Source organism: Euprymna scolopes, chromosome 41 (genome assembly GCF_053919585.1).
Source record: "Euprymna scolopes isolate OS-2025 chromosome 41, ASM5391958v1, whole genome shotgun sequence".
Taxonomy (NCBI): domain Eukaryota; kingdom Metazoa; phylum Mollusca; class Cephalopoda; order Sepiida; family Sepiolidae; genus Euprymna; species Euprymna scolopes.
In genome coordinates this window covers 47,655,892-47,680,891 of record NC_136522.1, presented here as the reverse complement: position 1 = coordinate 47,680,891, position 25,000 = coordinate 47,655,892, and the positions used below count along the sequence as shown (strand labels likewise).

General features: G+C 32.3%; 1 protein-coding gene, 1 long non-coding RNA gene and 1 pseudogene across 15 annotated transcripts in view; 1 reads left to right on the top strand and 2 right to left on the bottom strand.

Moving 5' to 3' along the window:
* Positions 1-25,000, bottom strand: part of LOC145266513 (liprin-beta-1-like) — an 840,289-nt gene that overhangs the window by 608,106 nt on the left and 207,183 nt on the right. The window lies entirely within an intron of this gene.
* LOC145266516 (uncharacterized) overlaps positions 1-25,000 on the top strand; it is a 292,036-nt gene that overhangs the window by 229,044 nt on the left and 37,992 nt on the right. The gene's annotated exons all lie outside the window — the stretch shown is intronic.
* LOC145266746 (5S ribosomal RNA) lies at positions 16,460-16,576 on the bottom strand (annotated as a pseudogene).

Sequence of the window (25,000 nt, the reverse complement as noted above, 5' to 3'; positions counted from 1 at the left end):
GAAAACAACAGTAATTGCTCCTGACAACAATCAGATGGCCGATAGAAAGCGCTTGAGAAAAATGCGGCTGACCAACAACTTCTGGGCCCCATTCTGCATAATATGCCTGCCGAAATTATAAAGACCGCTTGGCAGATAGAAAAGATATCCAACAAGATTGGAAAAAGGAATAACTCTGTCATGTTCAATCAAACGTGTCTAAATAATGACCTGCTTCCAAAGTGTCTCTCTCTCTCTCTCTCTCTCTCTCTCTCTCTCTCTCTATATATATATATATATATATATATATATATATATATATATATATATATATATATACTAGCAAAAGTACTTGTCGTTGACTGGGTTCAAAAACAGTCTACAGAAAATGGACTCTGATTTATGAAAGTATGATAGGTTATGAAAAGGAAGGGTTCTAAAGAGATAGCTTCGAATTTGGGGGTATCAAAACAAAAGCAAAATATGATGAAAGTAAAAATAAAATAGATGAACCCCATAATTTATTATACCATACCTGTTCATACTGAAACACTTATCACAATATTCTGTGGATCTATATTAAAAAACCTTGTTAAACTTTGTGACATATTTCCATTCTATCAAGGTCAGGTGTGAACGAACACCCCATAATTTTATTATACCATATTTCTTCAAACTGAAACATAATTATCAAAGTATACTTACGCAGATAGATATAAAAAGTCTTTATTAAAGTTTGTGCCTATTTCTATTCTATGGAGACCAGGTGCGAACGCAGACCCCACAATTTTATTATACCATCCCTATTTAAGTTAAAACATATTTATCAAAGTAACCTTATGTACATATATATCAAAAATATTTATAAACGTTTTTTTTTTAATTTTTAATTTTTTTAATTTCCATACTTTGTGGACCAGCCACGAACGCAAACCCCACAATTTTAATTAACCACTGTTCTGCCAGAGCAAACATACCCATTCCTGTGTCTCGATATATCTTCTATCATTATATGTAATCAGTTTTTTAAAAGAGTCAACCACATAGGAGCCTATTCGTGACCACACACACACACACACGCACACACAGCTTTATATTATAGATATATATCAATTAATATCAATCAATAAGGGTTTTATCACTCAGTGAGGAATCCCTCCTTGGACTATAGCCACCTAACTCAGTCCCGAGCTATTCGCTGCCATGTGGGATCCATGTATTGTATCAGGTCGTCCCTCCATCTCGTTCTTGTTCTTCCCTTGGGCCTCTTATGTTCACGAGGTGTCCATTCCATTGTCTTGATGGACCATCTGTTGTCATTTTGTCTGGCTACCTGCCCTGCTCATCTGTGTTTGGATATTTTGATGGTAGTATTAATGTCAATGACTCTTGTTTGTTGGTAGATCAGGATGTCTGTCTTTCTGTCTTGTAGAGTGATGCCTAACATTATCCTTTCTATCTTCCTTTGTGCTACTAGGGACACTAGAGAACAAAGCAGATTTCAGAGCAGGTTATATATATATATATATATATATATATATATATATATATATGCATACACAGATTGTATACACACACACACACACACACACACACACACACACACACACACACACACACATATATATATATATATACAAATAGACATATATCCATCTATATATACACATATACAAACATGCATATATATATGTACATATATGTATAAATATATATACACATATATGCATATCTATATACAAGTATACATATACATACACATACATAATGTACCCATAGATATATATACATATTAACATAAATACACGCATATATATATACACATACATACACACATATACATATACACACATGTATATACAAACAAATATATATACATACACACATATATATATATATATATATATATATATATATATATATATGCACACACATACACCCCCCCCCACACACACATATATATACACGCTTTACATACTTACATCTAGCTAATATCTTTTCTCCACAACATCGGTTTTCAATAGGAATATTTTTTTATGACATTTCCTCTCTGAAATTTCAAGTGTTTCTTACTTAATGTTGGGCGTGTTGCTTTTATTTCAAACAGATTTATTTAGAGGTAAACCATTTTTAGCTCATGACAACCTACTAATGTTTGATGACCGATACGAACCGTTGTCGAATACTTGACTCACACAAGAAGATAATGATTTCACGATGAAATACCATATCAATAATTCAATAATTACTTTTCGTTAAACAACCCCATATATTGTATACTAGTCATTTAGCCCGGCTTTGCTCAGGCCCTACGTACTGTTCATAACTTTATGTGCATATATATATTAAAAAATTTGACTCATGCCCAGGTAACCTATATCTAAAATTTCAAGTGTTTAGAATAAAAATTGACGGAAGAGTTTCGTAGAGTCTGCAAAGGTCAACTCTTTCAACTTTGACTTCATGCCAGCCAAATTTTCGCCCAAAAATTGATTAAAAAACTTGCTGCCTGTCTGAATCCCCTTTATGTAAAATTACAAATGTTTGACCCAAAATTGACTGTAAAGGTCAAACCTTTTGAACTTTGACCCCTTAGCAGCTCAAATTTTCGGCTAAAAACCGATTAAAAAGCTTTCCCTATGTTTGAATACACTTTATGTAAAATTTCAAATGTTTAGACCAAAAATTGGCTGAGTAATATGGTAGAGACCGCAGAGGTCAATTTTTTTTTTTAACTTTGACCTTAATTTTGACCATGTAACATTTATTGTTTTGGGCTCAAATCAAATTAAAAAGTTTGATCCATGTCCAAGTAGCCTACATTTAAAATTTCAAGTGTTTAGACCAAAAATTAGCGGAGGAGATTAGTAAAGTTTTCAAAGGTCAAATTGTTGAACTTTGATCTCTTGACAGCCAAATTTTTGTCCGAAAACCGATTAAAAAGATTTTTCAAAATCTCAATACCCCTTATGTAAAAACTCGAGTCTGTAGGCTGAAAATTGACAAAGTAGTTTGGTAGCGAAATGTACACACACAGACACAGACACAGACAATTTTACTATTATATATATACTAGTAGTTCAGCCTGGCTTTGCTTGGGCCCTATGCTCTGTTCATAACTTACTCTACGTGTGAATACACTTCATGTAAGATTTCAAATGTTTAGACAAAATTTGTCTGAGTAATTTCGTAGAGACAGTAGAAATAATTTTTTTATAACTTAGACCGCAATTTTGACCCTTTAACATTTATTATTTTGGTCTTAAATCAAAATAAAAATTTTTACCCATGTCCAAGTTACCTAGGTCTAAAATTCCAAGTGTTTAGGCTAAAAATTGGTGGAGAAATTTAGTAGAATCTGCAAAGGTCAACTCTTTCAACTTTGAGCTTTTGGCAGCCAAATTTTCGCCCCAAAATTGATTAAAATGCTTGCTGCATGTCTGAATACCCGTTATGTATAATACTAGACCTAAAATTTGTTGAGTAATTTGCTAGATACTGCAAAGGTAAAATCTTTTGAACTTTGACCCCTTGGCAGCTGAAATTTTCGACTCAAACCAATTAAAAAGCTTGCCCTATCTCTGCATACCATTTATGTAAAATTTCAAATGTTTAGACCAGAAATTGGCTGAGTAATTTGGTAGAAACCGCAGAGGTCAAATTTCTTTGTTTACCTTTGACCCCATTTTTGACACTATAACATTTATTTTTTGGGTCTCAAATCAAATTATAAAGTTTAATCCATATCCAAGTGACCTACATTTAAATTTTCAAGTGTTAGATCCAAAATTGGCGGATTTAATTGAGTTTTCAAAGGTCAAATCGTCGAACTTTGACCCCTTGACAACCAAGAACTAACTAAGAACAACGGGCCGTACAAATTCCAGGTTTAGGGTTAGAGTTGGGCTTAGATTTAAATTAAAATTCTATAACAGCAAGGTTTTATTCACACTGTTATATAGAAGTGATACATGGGATCTCAAAATCAAGCAAGAGAGAAAATCAGATGCATTTGATTTCGTGTGTGTTTTTTCATAAAATCGAAAGATATAACGCCAGTTAGGACAGATGGTAAACGTCTTCACATCGATCAAGTTCTCGTTGTTATTTTTACTTAACTTGTGCTGGGTTGAAGTTTTTGCTTTAACCCACGGGACATCCAAAGTAATAACAGAAGCAGAGACTGACTTGATCAATCTATTTTCCAAATGAAGCCACGATTTCCACAACTTTTGCCTTTTCATGAAGGGAAACTCCAAGAAGGTACATTACCTATGTGATCACATGATTATATGAATCTGCAAATGTGAATTCTAACCAAACCCAAATCGCTACATTTACTTGACATAGAGCTTATCCTTAGGATAAATCGTTTACCTGGTATAATCACGTGGCACGTTTACCTTCATGTATAAGCAGTTGCAGAAATATGGACGTCTTAAATCGCAGAAAGATTGGTCAGCCAAGGAAAATTTGAAAGCAAGTTAATGGACAAGACCTCACGAAAGTTGAATTTAGAAACAGCTGACCTGTTCCATCACGTGCTTTTTTTATTTTATTTTTTTATTGCATTCTCACCTTAAACAAGGCACAGTGCCACTTTGATGTAGAGGGCTACTATCTAGGTCAATTTGCAACGATACTATGTAGGGAGTTGAGTAGCAAGATGTCTGTTTATATTACACTTGAACTTTTGCATGTTAGTACAGCTAGGAAAGCAAGAACTTAGAAGGGAATTCCAAAGTCTAAACCTGACATCTTAATACCTAGGCCGCGAGTACCGAAGATCGTTTTAACATAAACTTGCACCTGTAGAAGAATAACAATTATCAAATGTATCAAAATATAATTGAATATAATTGAATAATAATAATAACAAAAATTATAAACCCCACAGGCACATGCGTATAAAAGCAACAAACTTGGAATTGTTAAAAAGAAAAGTTAACAGTATGATGCTTCAAAGGTTATTTTCGGCAAAAGTTATGCTGGTGTAATCGGAGTCAGTTAGTCCAGTGAATCGCAAGGGACAAATGAAACGCCGTTGGGGTGTGGTTAAAAGATAACGCCATCCAAAAAAGCGTGTTTCAGGTTATAACAAATATTATATAATAACAAACGAAAAGGTTGGTTGATCATTGGGTTGAGAAGAATCAAACCGTCGAATTTTCGTATGTGTATCTCACGTCTAACATGAACCATCCACAAGCGTTAGCAAACAAAGACACATAAAATGCAACATTTTTATAGCTTGAAAACTAAAAAAAAAAAAACTTTTAGAAGGTTTTTTTTTTATATAGATGCGCATAAGAATACTTTGACAGGTATGTTTCAGCTTGAACAGAGATGGCATATAAAAATTGTGGGATTTGCATTCGTATCTGACATCCATAGAATTAAAATATGCCAGAAACTTCAACAAAGGCTTTAGATATCTATCTGCGTAAGTATACTTTTATAATTATGTTTCAGTTTAAAGAAATATGGTATAATGAAATTATGAGGTCTGCGTTCGCGCCTGATCTCCATAGAATGGAAATATGTTACAAAGTTTAACATTTTTTTTTAAATATAGATCCACATAAGATTATTGTGATAAGCGTGTTTGTAATAAAATTATGGGGTCTGTCTGGATTTCATAGAATAGTGTCCAAAAGAATACTTTCAAACACGAGATATTTAAAGGAACTTTGTGTTATTAATATTTATATTTGAATACAAAACAGTAATATTTTATTTCAATATATATAAGTATATATATATAAAGATTTCTTTGAAACGACACACAATATACGATTTTTTTTTTCATTAAAAGAGATGTTTATTTATTTTTTAAAGACATATTAGCTATCGCTCGTAGAAGAGCATTCACAGGCGTTTCTTTTGTTTTCGTTTTACAAATCAATTTTTTGTCCTTCTCTTGGAGAGATAAAAACATCTCTCTGTTATGAGTTCGCTGTTAAATGGGCAGCTTTAAGTCTTTTTTCAAGTGCAACACTTGGCTCACGTGACAATGTATTAAAATAAGGTGGCAGTGTTATAAATATCGTTATATCGTAATGAATATTAAACTTATAATTATTATTATATATATACATATATGTTTATTATTCCAGTATATACATAGATAATTATACATATACATATATATATATATATATATATATATATATATATATATATATATGTAAGAATAAAACATGTATAAATACATTTGAAGCCAAAACTGCAACGCAAAATTTTTTTTATAAATAAACGGGTGTTTATTTTTAAAGAAATATATTTCAGAGTAAGACTCCTTTGTCAATCGTTGCAGTTTTGGCTTCAAATGTATTTACACATGTTTTATTCTTCAAATTTCACTCAGCGCTTCTAACGGATATAAACAAAATTTATTGAGATTTTAGTTAGCCAATCAGCTCAATATCTCAATAGAAGATGCGTATATAAAAACGACAGACAACCACAAAATTCGCGCACAAACCTGAAGAGTCCTAGAGTGGATGAAACGCGGAATATTCAGTGTAGCTTAATCGCCATATATATTTTATAACTTACTAACTAGCTCTACCTACGTATTGAGCACTTTTGAAGTAAATACTTGAAGTTTACGCATAAATTTATACTTTCGTGTATTAATTTTATGTGAGTAAATGAAGTACTTACACACACACACACACACACACACACACACACACACACACACACACACACACACACACACACACACACAGGGTGTCCCACTCAAAAGTAGCTCAGAAAATGTAGTAGAGAGGATAAACATTCTTTTATTGCTTAAATGATCTGTAGTGTTATAAAAGATGCTAGAAGTTCTCTCCGTTGACATCTATACATTTCTGGGCATGTTTAATAACGTTTGCAGATACTGCCTGTAGATCTTCTCTGGTGATTCTCCTGATAGCGTAGGTAATGCTCTCCTTTAGTTGGTTTAGATTGTGAGGATTATTTGCATAACCTTTTTGTTTTTAATTCACTCGGAGATAAATATCACATGATGACAAGTACGGGGAACGTGGTGGCCATAACCCTTTGCTTATTGTTCTCTCCCCGTAAACATGTCATGAACTCGTGTCAGTGATATGTAAGACGTGTGGCATGTAGCACCATTTTGTTGGAAAAAGAATTGTATTTTATCTTGTGGTGTATGTTGGTCGTTAAGAAAAATATTACTGAGATTTAAGTGGACTGCTTAATTTGAAAAAAAAATTGATTAGAGAATTGGGCTACTTTAAGTGGGCCACTATATATATATATATATATATATATATATATATATATATATATATATATATATATATATATATATATATATATATATATATATATATATATATATATATATATATATATATATATACACACACACATGTCAGAATCACGTTTATACACCGGTTCCCACTGGATCGCCGAAGTTAAGCAATGTTGAACCTGGTCAGTACTTAATGGGTGACCATTTGGGACTTGCAGGTGCTGTATGGGCTCTTCGCTTATCTCAGCATTGTTTCCAGTCGCGCTGGATTTCTCCTTGCCACTGGACTCAAACATTGCCGATTCACGACAGGTGTGGTTGTGGAGTGCATAATCCTTGCCTCACAATTACATGCACAGTTGTCCCTACAGGAGGTATCCTTTGTCTTTTGAGACTGAACAGAGGCATCAAATTATATATATATATATATATATATATATATATATATATATATATATATATATATATATATATATATATATAATTTTAGGTTGCTATTTTTCAAAGGTAGGGTAACCAATGAAATATCATGAGGTTAATACAAGAATGCTCAATTCGGAAGTAGAGCAAGTTATATTTTTAATTTGTCTTTACATAAGCAGTAATTTGTTGCTACACGGTCATGACCATGTTTCAGTCTTCTAGTATTTTGTAACTAGAGACCTCTTCAGAAAACAACACTTATTTTCGAAAGCGGATCTAAGAGGTCTAGTTACTAAATATTAGAAGACTGAAACATGCTCATGACTGTGTAGCAACAGATTACTGCTTATGTAAAGACAAATTGAATATATATATATATATATATATATATATACATATATATATATAGATATATATATATATAGATAGATAGATAGCTTATTCTAATATATGTGTGTGTGTGTGTGTGTGTGTGTGTGTGTGTGTGTGTGTGTGTGTGTAGGAATATATGTAAACCCAAAAATGCTGCAGTAGCATATATGCTTTCGTGTGGGCAGAATGTGGAAGAAGGAAGAATTCTAAAGAGGTCAATAAAGTTTCACACAAGAGTTTATTGTTGACATTGTTGGAATACTTCTTTTCTCAGCCGAAACTAATTTGAACAATAGACAACAAACATAAACGCACGATCGCTACCCATACAAATCTACATGTACATACATATATGCACATTACATTGGTATGTTGTTTATGGAGAGCAGAAAAATAGATCCTGGTTTACATTTGGCCGCTTTGTAACTCTCGCTTCCCTTATTTTGTCCTTTAGTCGTTTGTTGTCCATGAACGATATTTCTAACAAAAAGGCAAAAATTGTACTTCTGAAACGAAATCCACCCAACTAATATTGTTGGCTCGTTTTGACTTTGAAGTTGCATTTTATTTATTTATTTTCATTTATGTCTTTATTTCAAGTGACTTCATTATTAGTCTGAAACAATAGCTGCATATACCTGGCATTGCCCGGTCGAAACATATTGTAGGGTGGAGGGATTAGTCACATACTATTTAAGATACAAAAAATTGTACTTCTGAGACGAAATCCATCCAACTAATACTGTTGGCTCGTTTTGACTTTGAAGTAGTTTTTTTTTTTATTTAGCTTTTTATTTGAAGTGACTTCATTACTAGTCTGAAATGATAGCTGCATATACCCGGCATTGCCCGGTTGAAACATATTGGCGGGCAAATGGATCAGTCATATACTATTTAATATACACCGAATATCCTAACTTATTAAGAAAATTGACCACAAGTTGGATTTGGGGAAGCATAAGACACATCCATTTTGGTCTATGAAAATCAACGGCGAAGTGACTTTCATAGCTTAAACGGGAAATAAATGTCGTAGCTTAAATAAATAAGCTTACTTCCGATGTAAACCAAACTGTTGTCAGTTATTAATAATTGAAAATAAAATAAATTAAATATTAAGAAAATTTTTAAAAATTTTAATAAATTAACTTAAAAGAATATTTCTAAATAGAAAAATTAAAACGATTCTAGCACAAAATACAATTAATAAAATCGGACTAATGATTAAAATAGATTTTCTTATGTCGTATGCAAATGAGGTTACTCATTGAATGTAGATTTCTTTTGAATAAATAGTTTATGTAGAAATGATAAAAGTCCGTTTTCAGTATGGAAAAAGGAATTATGAACAAACAAGTAGACAAGAGTACGACTTTATTATAATACAAGATGCAAGCAAGGACGCGCGAATTGTCCACGGATTTTTATATATATATATATATATATATATATATATATATTATATTTATTATATTAAATTTATATTTATGTCTCGGAAGTAGAGTGAAAAGCATATCTTATTTTTCTTTTATTAATATTATTGGAATCTTTTCCTTTTTTCCTTGTACACATTTTTGTGAATTATTCCATGGATTTCTGCCTTTGGATTATTATGGACCATCTTCTTCCAATTACGGGATTTCCTTGGATTTTACTTTTGCAAATGGAAATTCTTTTAACTTTCTTGAAGTTATACTTTTGGATTTGACCGTCACTGGATTATTTATCTTCCACCAGACTATCCATTCATGCGTAATCACCTTTTTCTTCACCATATTCCTTCTGCTTAACTTATTTTGTTTTCAAGTAAGATTTTTGACTTACTTGTTGTTTCATCGAATACTTTTGCATGCAAAATCCGATCCCGCATTTTGTTTTCAAGTAAGATTTTTGACTTACTTGTTGTTTCATCGAATACTTTTGCATGCAAAATCCGATCCCGCATTTTGCTAATTCCTACCCTTTGATGAGAAGGAAAGTATTTCTTCGAAACTCCGCGGATTAAGGACTATCCACTTATCTAGTGTTTCCTTTTCAGATTAAATATGTTTTTAACTCATTTCAAAGTGTTTTTTAACATGTTTTATTAACAGTTTGCTCGTATATATATATATATATATATAAATATATATATATATATATATATATATTGCCCGGTCGTAAAATACGCCTAATTATGATAGTTTAATTAATGCAGATTTCATATTTATTATTATATTATATAGAACCCAATATATAGTGTTGATTTAAAAAGTTTTAAAAAATGACTCATGTGCCACCACCGAGAACCGAAACCGAAACCAAAAAGTTTAGCTTACAATTTACTTTGACGTTAATGCCTGAGCTATGAAGACGTGATTGCTGTAAGGCTAAATATTAAAACATGAACCAATAGCTATTACATTACGCATGCCTATTCATAATACTGTCATTCAACCTTCATCTGGCAAATTCCATTTTTCTAATTTTCACACTTTTGCATCGATTTTCCCCGGTTAAAACCCAAATATAAAGTTTAGCATGTGTTTGAATACCCTATATATTAAGTTTCATGTCTTTAGACCAAAAATTCACAGAGGAGTTTGCTAGGCAAAATTCTTTAAACAAATATATATATATATACATATACATAAATATATATAGAAAGAGATTTTTGTTTGCTAAAATCTTTTTATGCAAATATTACGCAAGTATAAATCATGTAGAATATTTGCATTCTTATAATTACATGTAATAGTAAACTAAAGATCATCATCCCATAAGAAACCGAAAAAAAAATAATAGGAAATTAATTAAAATGAATGTTTAAAAGAATATGCAAATTAGGTAAATCTTTTGCAGATGAATGCAAATTCACGACCTATATATAGCAAAGTTGTATTTTCTTTTTAAATAAATAGAATAAAGGGTTTTTAATACGAATATCAATACACACAGAATATATATATATATATATGTATATATATATATATATATATATATATATGATATAGGAGTATATATAAATAAATTTGCATATTTACATATATACACATGCACATATATATACACAGACATGGCAGAAAAGAATAGACACTAATATAAATATTTTTCCTAAGAATTAATATATGCTTATTTATATTTACAGATAAGAATAGTGCTGAAATAACTTAGATGCAACTTTAATGAGATACTCTAACAACATTGAAGCATACCAGAAACAAAGGAGCATCAGACCTACCAGAATTTCTGCAACGGCGAATCGTGAGTCAACATAAAGATGGTCTTAGTCAATACAAAATAGCAAGAAATCTTTCTGCTGTTAATAGAGTGATCATACAATTCACAAGAGAGGACAAAGAGTGCACAAACTCCCATCCAAGCAGCCACAAGCCCTCTGAAAAACTCTTGCGACTTGTGAAAAGAAATGTTGAAGAGGATCCTCAGTGCAAAGTCTCTGACATTGCAACACGAACTGGTATCAATCGCAGAACAGCTTTCAGGTATCTTCACAAGCTGGGCTACTATGGTAGAGCTGCGAGAAAGAAACCTCTTTTTCGTCCTGTCAATATCAAGTGCAGAAAAGATTAGGCTCGTGAGATGGTGGACCAATGTTATTTTCTCTGATGAGTCACGATTTGCATTATTTGTCAACAGTGGAAGGGTATAGGTATGGAGGCTCCCTCAGCTAGAGGGTGACTTAAAAAGATTGCAGCCAACAATGAAACATGGGGATTTCTTGGTTATGGTGCGGGGTGCAATTTGGAGTGATGGTTGTTCAGCCAAGGAAACTTCAATTCTGCTAAATATGTTTCAATATTAGATGAAGGATTCTTTAGCAGTGTCAGATGTCGCCATTAAAAATGAGTGATAAAAATTTAAATATTTAGACTCACTATCTTTCGAAGCTTATAACTACTTGAAAAATGTAATTTAAACCCTAATTTTTTTCAATAAAAGGAGCAAAGACCAAATTTTAAAATAATAAAAGGCTTAATAGAAAAATATGCAATATTTTTTTAAAATCAGTTTTCTTTAAAAAAGATTTCAAGAAAATCAACGAATTTTAATTTATTTCGAATATAAAAATATATATAAATTCCAAAAAATCACTTACCTATAAAAAAATAATAATCAACGGGTGCTTTCATTCTTCATTGTTAAGAATTTATCCATATTTATATTTTATATTCCAGTACTTTTTAAATAAAATAATTTTTTAAGCAAGGATTCAAAAATGCTGCGATTTGAAATTGTCATATGAGAGGTTCGCAAACAAAGTTGTCTCTCTTTCTTCTAGTTGAGAAATATAGAGGCCGAAAACCGCCATAATTAATTATTTCAAAAACGTAAGAACAACACATTAGGCCAAATATATTTCCAAGTAGTAACTATATAAAGAAACAAACATTTGAAGTGCTGATATGTGTCTTATCTCCCCTTTGAATTTTTGACATGTGTTTGCTGTCAACAATCAAGTTAGTCAATTATGGGTCACCGTAAATGAAAAATGATCACATTTCACTCATCAGTTGAATAATTAAGTTTACTTTAAAAAAAAAACCTGCTGACAAATTTTCATTTTTTTTATTTTCTTAAAGAATTACATGAGTTTTTGATTTAAAATATTTTATTTCTTCTTTATACAATGATTTTTTTTCAAAAATCTAAAAAAAAACAACAAAATTGAATGAAATAAAAAAATTGATGTAGGTATCTAATTTTTACAGGACAATATTTTCAAAATATGAGGTTTCACTTAAAAAAAAAAAAATCAACATTTTTTTTAAAAAATGTTTTTGAACTTTAGATTTTAGAGGTAAATTTGCACATAACTATTCCTTTGTTTTTGTTTTAAATTAGATTATTATATTTATTGATCTGTTATCTTCAATTTGTGATATATAAATCTAAGGTGAGAAAATTAATTATTTTCTTTTTAATAGACATTTCAAAATGGGGGGGGTGAATAAAAAGAAAAACGTTTTTCTAGAATATCATATTCAGTTTATTGGAAAGAGCATAAAATTTCACATTAAACCTGAAAATATCTTAAAAATTGAACCAATAGAAAAATTTTGATAGATTTTTAAATTGAAAAAATTGAAAACTTTAACTCATAAAATTCAATTCATTTCATTACATAGAAAAAAAAATGGCTGCATGAGTGCGCGCATGCATTTTGTAAAGACTTTTTTAAATATAAAAGATAATTTCTATTATTTTTTAAAATCTTTTATTTTGGAAGTATATTCCATAAAGAAATTAAAAAACCCACTTTAAAAAAAAGAAATTACGAGTTTTGTATATTTTATTCACAGTTTTGTGTTAAGGGTGTAAAAAATTCCCCAAAAATTCTGATACACCTAAGGATTCTTACCAATATTCTCAAGTGGTAAAATGAACCAAGTTAACTCTATTTATGAAAGAAGGAGCTCCTTGTCACTGTGCTAGGGCGACACAACATTGGTTGAGCCAAAATGGGATTAGTAAATTTCCATGTCCAAGTCAGTTCTTGGATATGAATCTAATTGAAAACCTTTGGGGCATATTAAACCGGAACTTTCACAAAAAGAAAAGGAAGCCATTTTCTAAGCCTGAACTTTTAGCATTATTGTGTCAGACATCACAAGAAATTCCTTAAAATGATATGTGTCAACTAATCAATGCCATGCCTAGTAGGGTCCTAGCATTAAAAACCGCAAAGGAAATGTCAATTAAGTATTAGTTATAAAATTTGTGACCATTTATTTTCGATTTTGTTCTATAAATTATATGTTTATTGAAATAAACTCTTTCTATGTGTGTCTATTCTTTCTGTCATGTTTGTGTGTATTCACATAATATCATATAGAATACATATTTTTATGGAATTTCGCCAGACAAGATAAGAAGCCACTTGATGTAAAGAGCTTTGTAACCCGCCTCGTTCGAGGAGGTGGCTAGGACTCTAGATTCTTGGCACGTGTCGTCTAGGCTCCTCGGAGGTTGTTACATAATCTGGTATGCTGAAAGCGAATATCGAAGCGGCAGGCAGGAAGAAAGACGACGATTGTAGTCTATCTACCAAAGCTTAATTCTCATAAAATTATGTACAAATGTTTTTAAAATTCTCATTCAGATTTTGTAAGTTCTTTTCAAAGTCTCAACTCTCTTCACAGACAGTGACCGACGGATGGATGAGGTGGGGAGGGGTCCTCTCTTCCAGGGAACGGCGGGTTTATATGACCCGTTCTCCCCGAATTCAACGAGCAAACTGTTTAATTTTAGAGAGCATCGACCCGATGTGGTAGGGTGGAAGTCTCCCCAGCCAATCAAATCACGCTAAGCCCCAACGATCTGAGACCCCATTCAAGACTAAAAATCACATAACCTCGAGGTCACCACCCATCACTCAGCCAGTACAATATGTCCGTCTAACATCCTCGCATTTCCGGTTGTTGAGTTTTAGCCGTAAAAATATATTTCTCTGGTTTTCAAACAATATCTATTTTGACATAAAATAAAATATGTATATTTATCTTCTCTATCCTAAATCCTTGGGTTATCTGGCGTTACCCGGGAATGCAAACTACCTCAGCGTAGTTCTAACGCTTCTTAATGGGGGATTACGTTACAGTTTAGAGTAAGGAAAAATGATCATCGCAAAGACATGAGATGACTATTGACATCAGTCTTAAATCGACCAAGGCTATATGTAGGAGGAAAGCAGTCAGAAAAGTCCACAGTTCTTGGAAAGAAACTACTAGAATAGGATCCTGTATTACAATGAGGTATAAAAAGAACGTCTTTATAGAGATCATTATATCAACGAGTCAAACGAGCTGAAGCAAAGGAAGCAGGGAATAGATCAAACAATTCTGAAGAACACATGCCATAATAGTATTTATAGAAAAGACTGAGACTAGCAACATCACGTCTGTGAGAGAGAGAGGTTGCAGAGAAGAAGAACGTTAGGGCCAATCAAATTACAAATACGCTTCTCTTTCTCTCTCTCATATGAGAAAAATATGCTTATTCAATTATATTTCACCTTTTATTAATATCAATCTATTAATTCATGAAGCTCAATGTAACTACAGAGCATATACAAATACATGACAAAAGGTTTATAATCCAAATTTCAAGATGCTGTCCATCTTACCATTCATTTCTTTAAGTATGTTAAAATACACAATTCTTAACAGCACCTGTTTCATAGCGCAGAATCATTCTTGTAATTATTAGGTCAATTTTTTAATATATTCAGCTCTAACTTATCAGAAGAACATGAACAAGAATGATTCTGAAATACGAAACAGGTGCTGTCAAGAATTGAACATTTAACATGCTGAAATAAATAAATGGTAAGATGGACAACATATTGAAATTTGGAATATAGACCTTTAATGATTATATATAATCATTATAATAATATATATATATATATATATGGCTGAATGGTTCGACATGACTTCTGTTGCCAGAGTCTGAATCTCTCGACTGGCGATAATCGTGACACCCTGCACTGATGATTCCTGAAAGGATGAAACACTAGTGTCTGTAGGTATTTAATAATTATTATAGTAAATGATGTCAGCCACTTTAAGAAACTGGTTTCTTATCGTTGAGCACTTTCTGTTGTAATAAAGTCGGTCAACTTAGCTCATATGTCCAGATCGTCATATAATGATTAAATTGCTCTGACTGACGTTAAAAGCATTTAATAAGAATAAAGGTTTAAATTTCGACTGTATCTTGTGGCTGACGGTAGCCGAATGGTTCGGGTCCTTGCTAATGAAGCCAGACACAACTTCTATTGCTGGGGTTCAAATCTCTCGACTAGCATGACCTCCTGCACCTGATGATTCCCGAAAGGATGAAACACTAGTATTTAATATTTATTATAGTAAATAATAATTATTATAGTAAATAATAATAATAATAATAATAATTATATATATATATATATATATATATATATATATATATATATATATATATATATATATATATATATATATATCCATAGCCTTGAGCTCCTAGAGAGGTATAGGCCATCTACAACTTTGTAGATGTTTTGTCGCAAGGCGTTCGTTTTTTGGGGTGAGGGTGCTGGCCCTATGCTCAACTTTCTCAGAAGGTACACACAGGGCCTAACCTTTCCAAATGGTCACTCATCTTGTACTGGCCAGGCTCAATGTTGCTTAACTTTGGTGATCTGGTGTGAACCGGTATGTCAACGTGATTGTGCCATATATATATATATATATATATGAAGGCTTCCATCAGTCTTGATAGACTATGGATACCCACTGTAAGGGTGCCTGCGCATGAAATTTGTGTGGCAAGACTTGCGCAACCTCTAACCACGCCTCTCCTGAGTCAACATTGTTGCATACCAGTGGCAAGTTGAGGTACAAGACGACTGGAAACAATGCCGAGATAAGCGGAGAGCACATACAGCGCCTAGAATTCCCAAATGGTCACCCATCTGGTATTAGCCAGGCTCAACGTTGCTTAACTTCGGTGATCTGACGAGAACCGGTGTGTCAACGTGATTATGCCGTATATATATATATATATATATATATATATATATATATATATATATATATATATATATATATATATATAAGAGAAAGAAAATTAAAACTGTAAGTTGAACTTTACAATCAATATATATATATATATATATATATATATATATATATATATATATATATATATATATATATATTTCCTCTCTCAGTTACATATATTGATGGTGTGAGACTCCAAAAAACAAAAACAAAAACACCTGTCATGTACATATGGCAGAAGCAGAGATGCGTCATTTAACTCCTGGCAAAAGTGCATTCAGTATAATGATGAATATGTAGACGAATAAATTCTGGATCACAAAAGGCCACTTGTTTTAATGGTACTACGTCTGTTTTCATAGCTCTTTAACCTTTTCAGTTAAAAATAGGCGGCTTTGGAATGACCTTCATATGACAAAGCGTGCCCCAGACACCCATGGCAAAAATACATTTGGAAGAACGATGATTATGTAGAAAAATTAATTCTAGATCACAAAAGTTTGCCCATTCGAATGGTTCCCTTCGTAACCCTTCAACCTTTTCAGTTAAAAAACATAAGAGGCTTTACTTTTGGAATGACCCTCATATAAAGCTATACATAGATGTACATATATATAGAATACATACATAGATAGATATAAATATAGATATATACACACGCACACACACACACACACATGTATAGGTTGTTTTTTAGAGGCAGCGAACTTTAAATTGACAACTCTATTTTCTTTAATTGTAGATTTGGCAATTATAAGTTATTTTGAGTTCAGCTTTGTTTGGCACTTCATCATGTGATTTCAGTAGGATGTAGCCACATGCTACCCAGCATGCAATACAATTAATTTACTTAGAGAAACATTTGATGAACGAATAATTTCCCGAAATGGACCTGTAAACTGGCCACCTTGTTCGTACGATTTAACCCCATTAGATTATTTCCTTTGGGGATATGTAAAATCTCATGTCTACACTGATAAAGCAGACATAACAAATCACTTAGAAGACAACATTTGACGCGTTATTTCCGAAATATAGCCTAATTCAATATGTACAGTTGCAAAAATTAGATTTAGGAATATATGCTCGAGCTGCAGGAAAAATATGCCCCAAATTGTATTTAAATTCGAAACGTAAAAATTTAATCTATAGAATAAACCACATAATTGTATAAAAAAAAATTTTCTTTGATTTATTTTAATTTAAAGGTTGCCGCCTCTAAAGAACATCCTTGCCAAGGCTGCTGGAAAAATGTTGGGATCGTTTTACTGTTCCAGTAGATTCTATTCTCTACCTGTATAAGAACCAAGTATGTCCAAGGATAGAGTACTGTTGCTACATCTGGGCAGGAGCTGCTAGAAGCAGCTTATCCTGCATTGACAAAGTTTAAAATAGACTTCGTAGCCTAGTGAAGGATGCCCTTTTCTCTTCCTTGCAACCTCTTTCCCATAGGAGAGACGTTGCAAGCCCGTCTCTGCTTTATCGTTATTTTCATGGCAAGTGCTCGCCTGAGCTTGAATGTATGGTCGCCCCTATCCTGACTTTCACGAAAAACACACGTCTATTTGAAACCACTATGACTAATTTCCCCCACTCTTTATCTGTGCCCAAACCTAAATGTAGATTCTATGAACAAAGATTCTTTCTTAGAACTGCACGCATGTGGCACTCTATTTCGTTTTCCTGCTTTCCAGTTGACTACAATCAAAATAAGGCAACGTTATGATATTTTCGAAGATCGCTCAAAACTATATATATATATATATATATATATATATATATATATATATATAGAGAGAGAGAGAGAGAGAGATGTTTTTATTTGTTTTTGTTAGCGACTCTTTGAACGAATTTTAAGTTATTTTAAACCCCCCATCTTCCCATGTTAAATAATATATATATATATATATATATATATATATATATATATATATATATATATATATATATATATATATATATATATATATATATTTATTTATTTATATTATATTTTAAAATCAATATATATGCCGCTCTCCATATGGGAATACCAAATTGGTTAAAGGGAAAATTATTCCCAACTCGCATTTAGGTAAAAATGCGCTTTCGTAAATAATAGAATTCATTCAAAACGTATCGCAAAAACAAAAACAAACAAACACACACATATTATTTATATTCTTCTTCTACTTCTTCTTTTATATATATATATATATATATATATATATATATATATATATATATATATATATATACACACACACACTAGACTGTCCGTGACCCGTTAGGTTAGTATGTTATATTAGCTATGGAATTAATGTATGAGCGTGACACTTGTGACGTAAAGAAAATAGTTTGTTTTTTTGACATAACAGAAACATTTCTATGAAAGTATATTAAAATGAAAAAAGAATATAGATAGATTTTTATGAGTCGTTCTGTTTATTATAATTGATTATTTTAGAAAAAAAATTTACAGTTACTGAATTATAAGTGGTTGGCATACTTATAGGTAAATGTGCATTGAACAGATACCATAATACTTATTATAGTTAAATTCAAATTTTGATATATCTGCTTTTTTTTTTTTTTTTTTTTACATCGTTCATTTCTGTATTACGTTTAAGTTATTTTAAACCCTACTCTTCCCATGTTAAATAATAATTTCGAAATACTGACGTTACTATTTCAGCGTCCCAATTGTTCTTTTTTTTTGTTTATTTTAAACCCCACTCTTCCCATGTTAAATAATAATTTCGAAATAATAACGTTAATATTTCAGTGCGCAGGTCATGCGCGCATGCGCAACCGGATGTCGTAAACCGAAAAGTGGGTTACATATATCGTTACAAGATCATTTGAATTATATATATATATATATATATATATATATATATATATATATATATGTTTTTATTTGTTTTTGTTAGCAATACTCTTTGAACGAATTCAATTATTTATACGAAAGTGCATTTTTACCTAAATGTGAGTTGGGAATAATTTCCCTTTGACCAATTTGGTACCCCCTAAATGGGGAGCGACATATATATATTATTTTTATAATATAATTATCCACTGACACATGTTTCGCCGTCTACGACTCATCAGAGTGGCTGAATCTAGCGAGATTCGAAATCAGAGGCTTCTTACCGTGGGGTCCTGATTTCGAATCTCGCTAGATTCAGCCACTCTGATGAGTCGTAGACGACGAAACACGTGCCAGTGGATAATTATATTTTAAAAATAATATATATATATATATATATATATATATATATATATATATATATATGAGAGAGAGAGAGAGAGAGAGAGAGAGAGAGAGAGAGAGAGAGAGATTAGTAAAATATCGCAACTTATTGAAATCAAGTCGCTCACTCTAAAAAGAAACGAACATTTGACACACGTGTTAAATATTTGGCTAGAATCTAAAATAATTTTACTGAACAACTATTTACGGAAACGCCTTGAGCCTGTTATCAGTCTACCAAGCCAGCAAGACATCTATTGAAACTTCGTATTTCAACCACAACGCCACAGGTCCTTGTAATTCCTTAGTAAAATGTTCAATGCTCAGTGCGGACAAGAGTCAAAATAGAATTGCGAATTACTTAGGAATTTCTACTCAGTCATGGTCGTAGTTCGAAGAATCCAAATACTCCAAAATAATCAATTCTCATCTAAAAATTAAGAAACAATATCGAATGGAACTTTCTGATATTTGCATATTGATTTAAAAAAAAGAAGGGCAATTTAATTGACTGTTGCATATTGAATTAATGTTTTATTTGATTAAGAAAATGTTGTTTCAATGGCAGAACTCTTAAACTGAAAACTTGTTTGTTATATTAAAATTAAAACAAACTACAAATTATAAAACTACTAGCAGGACCCGTTAACTGACATTGACCGGTGCAAGCATGCCCCTCCTCATAAAAAGATTAAACTTGTTGTTGGTGGCCAATCCCCAACGTCCTAATGGATTTTAGAATAGACACCCTTCAACTTCTCATGTTAAGAACGTCATATGGAATAGACATGAGCAACCTCGTTAGGGTCAGAACGACTTTCAGAATATCCACCCTATTTTAGGAGAGGAGGGGGACTGTCAAAGTTCAACCTTGATATATGTTGTCAGCATAATCATCCACAAAGACTATAAACCAAAACAAAAATTTGGGGGTGGTTTGCACTGTTGGTGTGGAGAGAAGTACACTTTTTATCGCGTGTACGTAGAATAGTAAATTACACTGCATCACGCATGTCATTATACTTTGAAAACTACTTGTCTCCACCAAAGTTAAAATAGATTGTCTCATTCAGCATAGTCTAAAACCTATAGAAGTCGTCAGGTTAAAGGAAATAGTGTAGTTAGTTCTAAGGTAAAAAAGTACCTAAAAAACGTTCATGTCTGAGTAATGTGGAAAAGGAGTCCTGAAAAGAGAACTAAACAAAAAACAACTATAGTAAAAAAAAACAAAACAAAAAACAAAAGCCAATATAAAACAAATAGATATATCCGTAGGCAATGTAATAAAGGGGAAATTTTTAGCGGCGTAAATTATTTGACAGACAAAGGAAGTAAAAAAAAAAAACTGGTGTAAATGTAGTCAAATACAAACTGAATGAAAAGTAAAGAAAATTATAATTTATCTGGATATAATTCAGGCTTAGAGTGTGAAAATGTGTTTTATATAAAAAGAAATAATTTTTATGATTCCAAAAGCGAAAAATAATATACAGGGTGACCCCCCCCCCCAAAAAAAAACATAGAAAGTATATCTAGAACATATGCCGTAGAACGGAGAAAAAAAAGGCCAAAAGACCCTAGTGTTTTGATGTGATGTTTTGAATATAATAAACTAGTTATGACCAAAGTTTCATTTCATTCGGACAAAACACTAAGAAACAGGGCCTAATTAGAGATGGGCCCGTTTTTTGGTGTCACCCTGTATATATTTTTTTGCCTAATCACTCCAATCTAGGCTTGGTGCCACTTTGATGTCGGGGGCTACTACAACTCTCTATTAATATGAGATTCGGTGGACGTTTATGATATTGCGCCCCCCCCCTGCAAATTCTACTATTTATATTTTTTTCTTTTTTCACGTTAATCTCATCAATAACAAACTTAACTTTCAGATAAGAAAAAAGTAAAATTATATAAAAAAACAAACTTTTCTATGACTTTTATTGTTGGGGACCAGTTTTCAATTTTAACATTCTACTGAATTGAACACATACTTTGTGACCATCATCAAGAAAAATATTGTCGCAATATCTTTCTCGATGATGGTCAAAAAGTATGTGTTCAATTTAGTAGAACGTTAATGAATAAATAGTGTTAATCCAAATAATGCGTAATTGCATATGTAACTTTTAAGTAAATGTTATGGTTATTTTTTGTAAAATAAAGAAAAAGCGACGGTAGTAAAGTATAAATAATTTAAAACAATGCGTGGTGATTGATCAGCCATATTGAATAAGGGCTGTGGTGTTCGTTTTTTTGTATGTTTGTGTACAATCCGGAATAATAGAATTTCATGGTCGCAGCCAATGAGAAAAGGTGGAATGTTATTGGGGAGAAATCATTATTTTCGAATAGTGAAGTGCAATAGTATTTGTATGTGTCTGATTGTTTAATCCAGTTAATAAGGGTGTCAGGTCAATATAGTTATAATGTATAATGGTTATATATTTACCCGGTCCTTACTGGGAGAAAGTGAGGACTTTTCAGGTAGAGGGGAAATACGAACTACTTCGTTTATAGATCTTAGCAATCATGATGATGTTGCTCGTAAGAAGTAAGATAGGATTTTATTATATATAATTCACTGGACAATGCGGGGGAGGGCAGAGCGGTAGCTCTAGATATATCTAAGGCTTCTGACAGGGTATGGAATGAGGGTCTCCTCAGTAAAATCAGATCATACGGTATCACTGGTAGAATACTTAACATAATTAAATCCTTCTTAGATAAGAGAAAAATCCAGGTTGTCCTCGACGGTCGTACATCTAAACAATATGATATAAATGCGGGGGTGTCTCAGGGTTCTATCCTTGGACCTCTATTGTTCCTGATATTCATAAATGACCTCCCCGACAACATTGCCTCTGAGATGGGTATATATGCTGATGACACTACACTCTATGGCAGGCACGACAGGAAGACGAATGAACGCATTTCTAAAGAAATGGCAGAAACACTAGAGGAAGACCTCCAATCTGTAGTGGAATGGGGACAAAAGTGGTTGGTCGCGTTCAATGCTGCCAAGACTAAACTAGTTTCATTCAATAATTACAAGAAACCCTCTCTACCACCCATAGCAATGGCCAACGACTCTTTATCTGAGAGTCCATCTTTCAAACTCCTTGGCCTAACGTTCACAGGAAACATGAGTTGGAACAATTACATTGAAGGCATTGTCAGGGCCGCTGCAAGAAAGGTGGGCTCTCTCTACCGTGCTAGAAAACTACTAACACCCGAAAGTATCCTGTACCTCTATAAGGCCACCATTCGCCCATGTATGGAGTATTGCTGCCACATATGGGCTGGTGCATCTGCTACTAGTCTCTCGCTGCTTGACAAGGTTCAAAAGAGAGTCGCAAACCTGATAGGCCCTGAACTGGCATCTAAGCTTCAGCCTCTGTCCCATCGACGAAATGTTGCATCCCTCTGCCTTTCTACAAGTATTTTAGTGGTGAATGCTCTGACGAACTGCAATCACTTGTGCCTCCACGACGTGTGCACCCTCGACAAACCCGACAGGCTGCTAAATCCCACCCCCACACTGTAGAGATCCCTAGATGTAAAAGATCTTTTTACTCCAATAGTTTCTTCCCCAGAACCGCTAGACTCTGGAATTCCATTCCAGGTCCCTGCTTCCCCAACAGTACTGACGTGCAGAAGTTCAAGTGTAACGTGAACCGACACCTTGCTGCCCAAATCCCTACATAGTACCCCAGTAGTTGTTGCCCCTGATAGTAGCCCCCTACACCAAAGTGGCAATTTGCCTTGTTTGGGGTGAAAATGTAATAAAAAAAAAACCAAAAAAAAACAACAAATAAATGTGTCTGTAATGGCGTTCAAAAGTTACATAAGATGGTGGGTATAAGTTGAGACATAAAAAAAATTGTATGTGGCATCTGCTATTGCAAACCAAGTGCAATTTGGTTCAAAATGGAATTTTTTCATTCAAATTATTATACATGGGAGATAATTTTTTCATTCAAATTATTATATATGGGAGATAATTTTATCATTCAAATTATTATATATGGGATATAATTTTTTCATTCAAATTATTATATATGGGAGATAATTTTTTCATTCAAATTATTATATATGGGAGATAATTTTTTCATTCAAATTATTATATATGGGAGATAATTTTATCATTCAAATTATTATATATGGGAGATAATTTTTTCATTCAAATTATTATATATGGGAGATAAATTTTTCATTCAAATTATTATATATGGGAGATAATTTTTTCATTCAAATTATTATATATGGGAGATAACAAATAATTGAGGTTAACTAGCAAAATGACATTTTTCAAAATCAATATGCAAATAAATGAACGACTGATTATATATATATATATATAAAAATGTAAATGTTGGTTTGTTCGGAATTAATTGTCTAAAAAACCACTGGACGGATGGCTTCCACGTTTTGGTATAATATGTTTACTATATCCATATGTGTTTTTATATATTTCTTTTTAATTATAACATTATATTTCATTTTTCTATGATAAATAGGTGGATTTATTTGTACAGAGAGGCCATTTTTTTTTATTTAGGGACAATTATTTATTACCGCTTCCTGTCACGTGACCAGTGTTACAATTTAGCGGTTTTCCTGCTATATCTGGAGATTTCGGTTACAATCTAGCGGGAAATTCTAGAAAATCTGGAGGTATTTGGCACGCACACACCCGCATTAGATTATTAAAAAATAAAGAAAAGCGCTTGAAAATATTCAATGTAAGTAAAAAAAAGTAGCATTTATTGCCTTTGGTAACAATTATTTATTGATTATTTGTTTTGTTTTTCACCTTTTTTTCGACTAACCATTCTTAAATCTCACTATAAAATCGATTTTTCCAAGTACATTTTAGGTGGGGGGGGGGGATTCCAACCTCCGAAGTTTGGGTTTGTATTACTGTACACATAGATTCGAAAAAGTTGTCAAAAAACAAATATATAACAAATAAATGTTATCAAAGGCAAGATAAGTTACTTTTCTGCCAAACTGGATATTTAAATTAACCACACGTGGTTTCAAAATGAATAAAGTGTATACACATTTTGACTCCTCCCTTTACTTAAAAATTCACCAAAAATCAGGAAATTAACGAATTTTAATGAAAATTGCAGTATTTTTAAATAATGATCGCAGAAGATAATGAACTAATTATTTTTA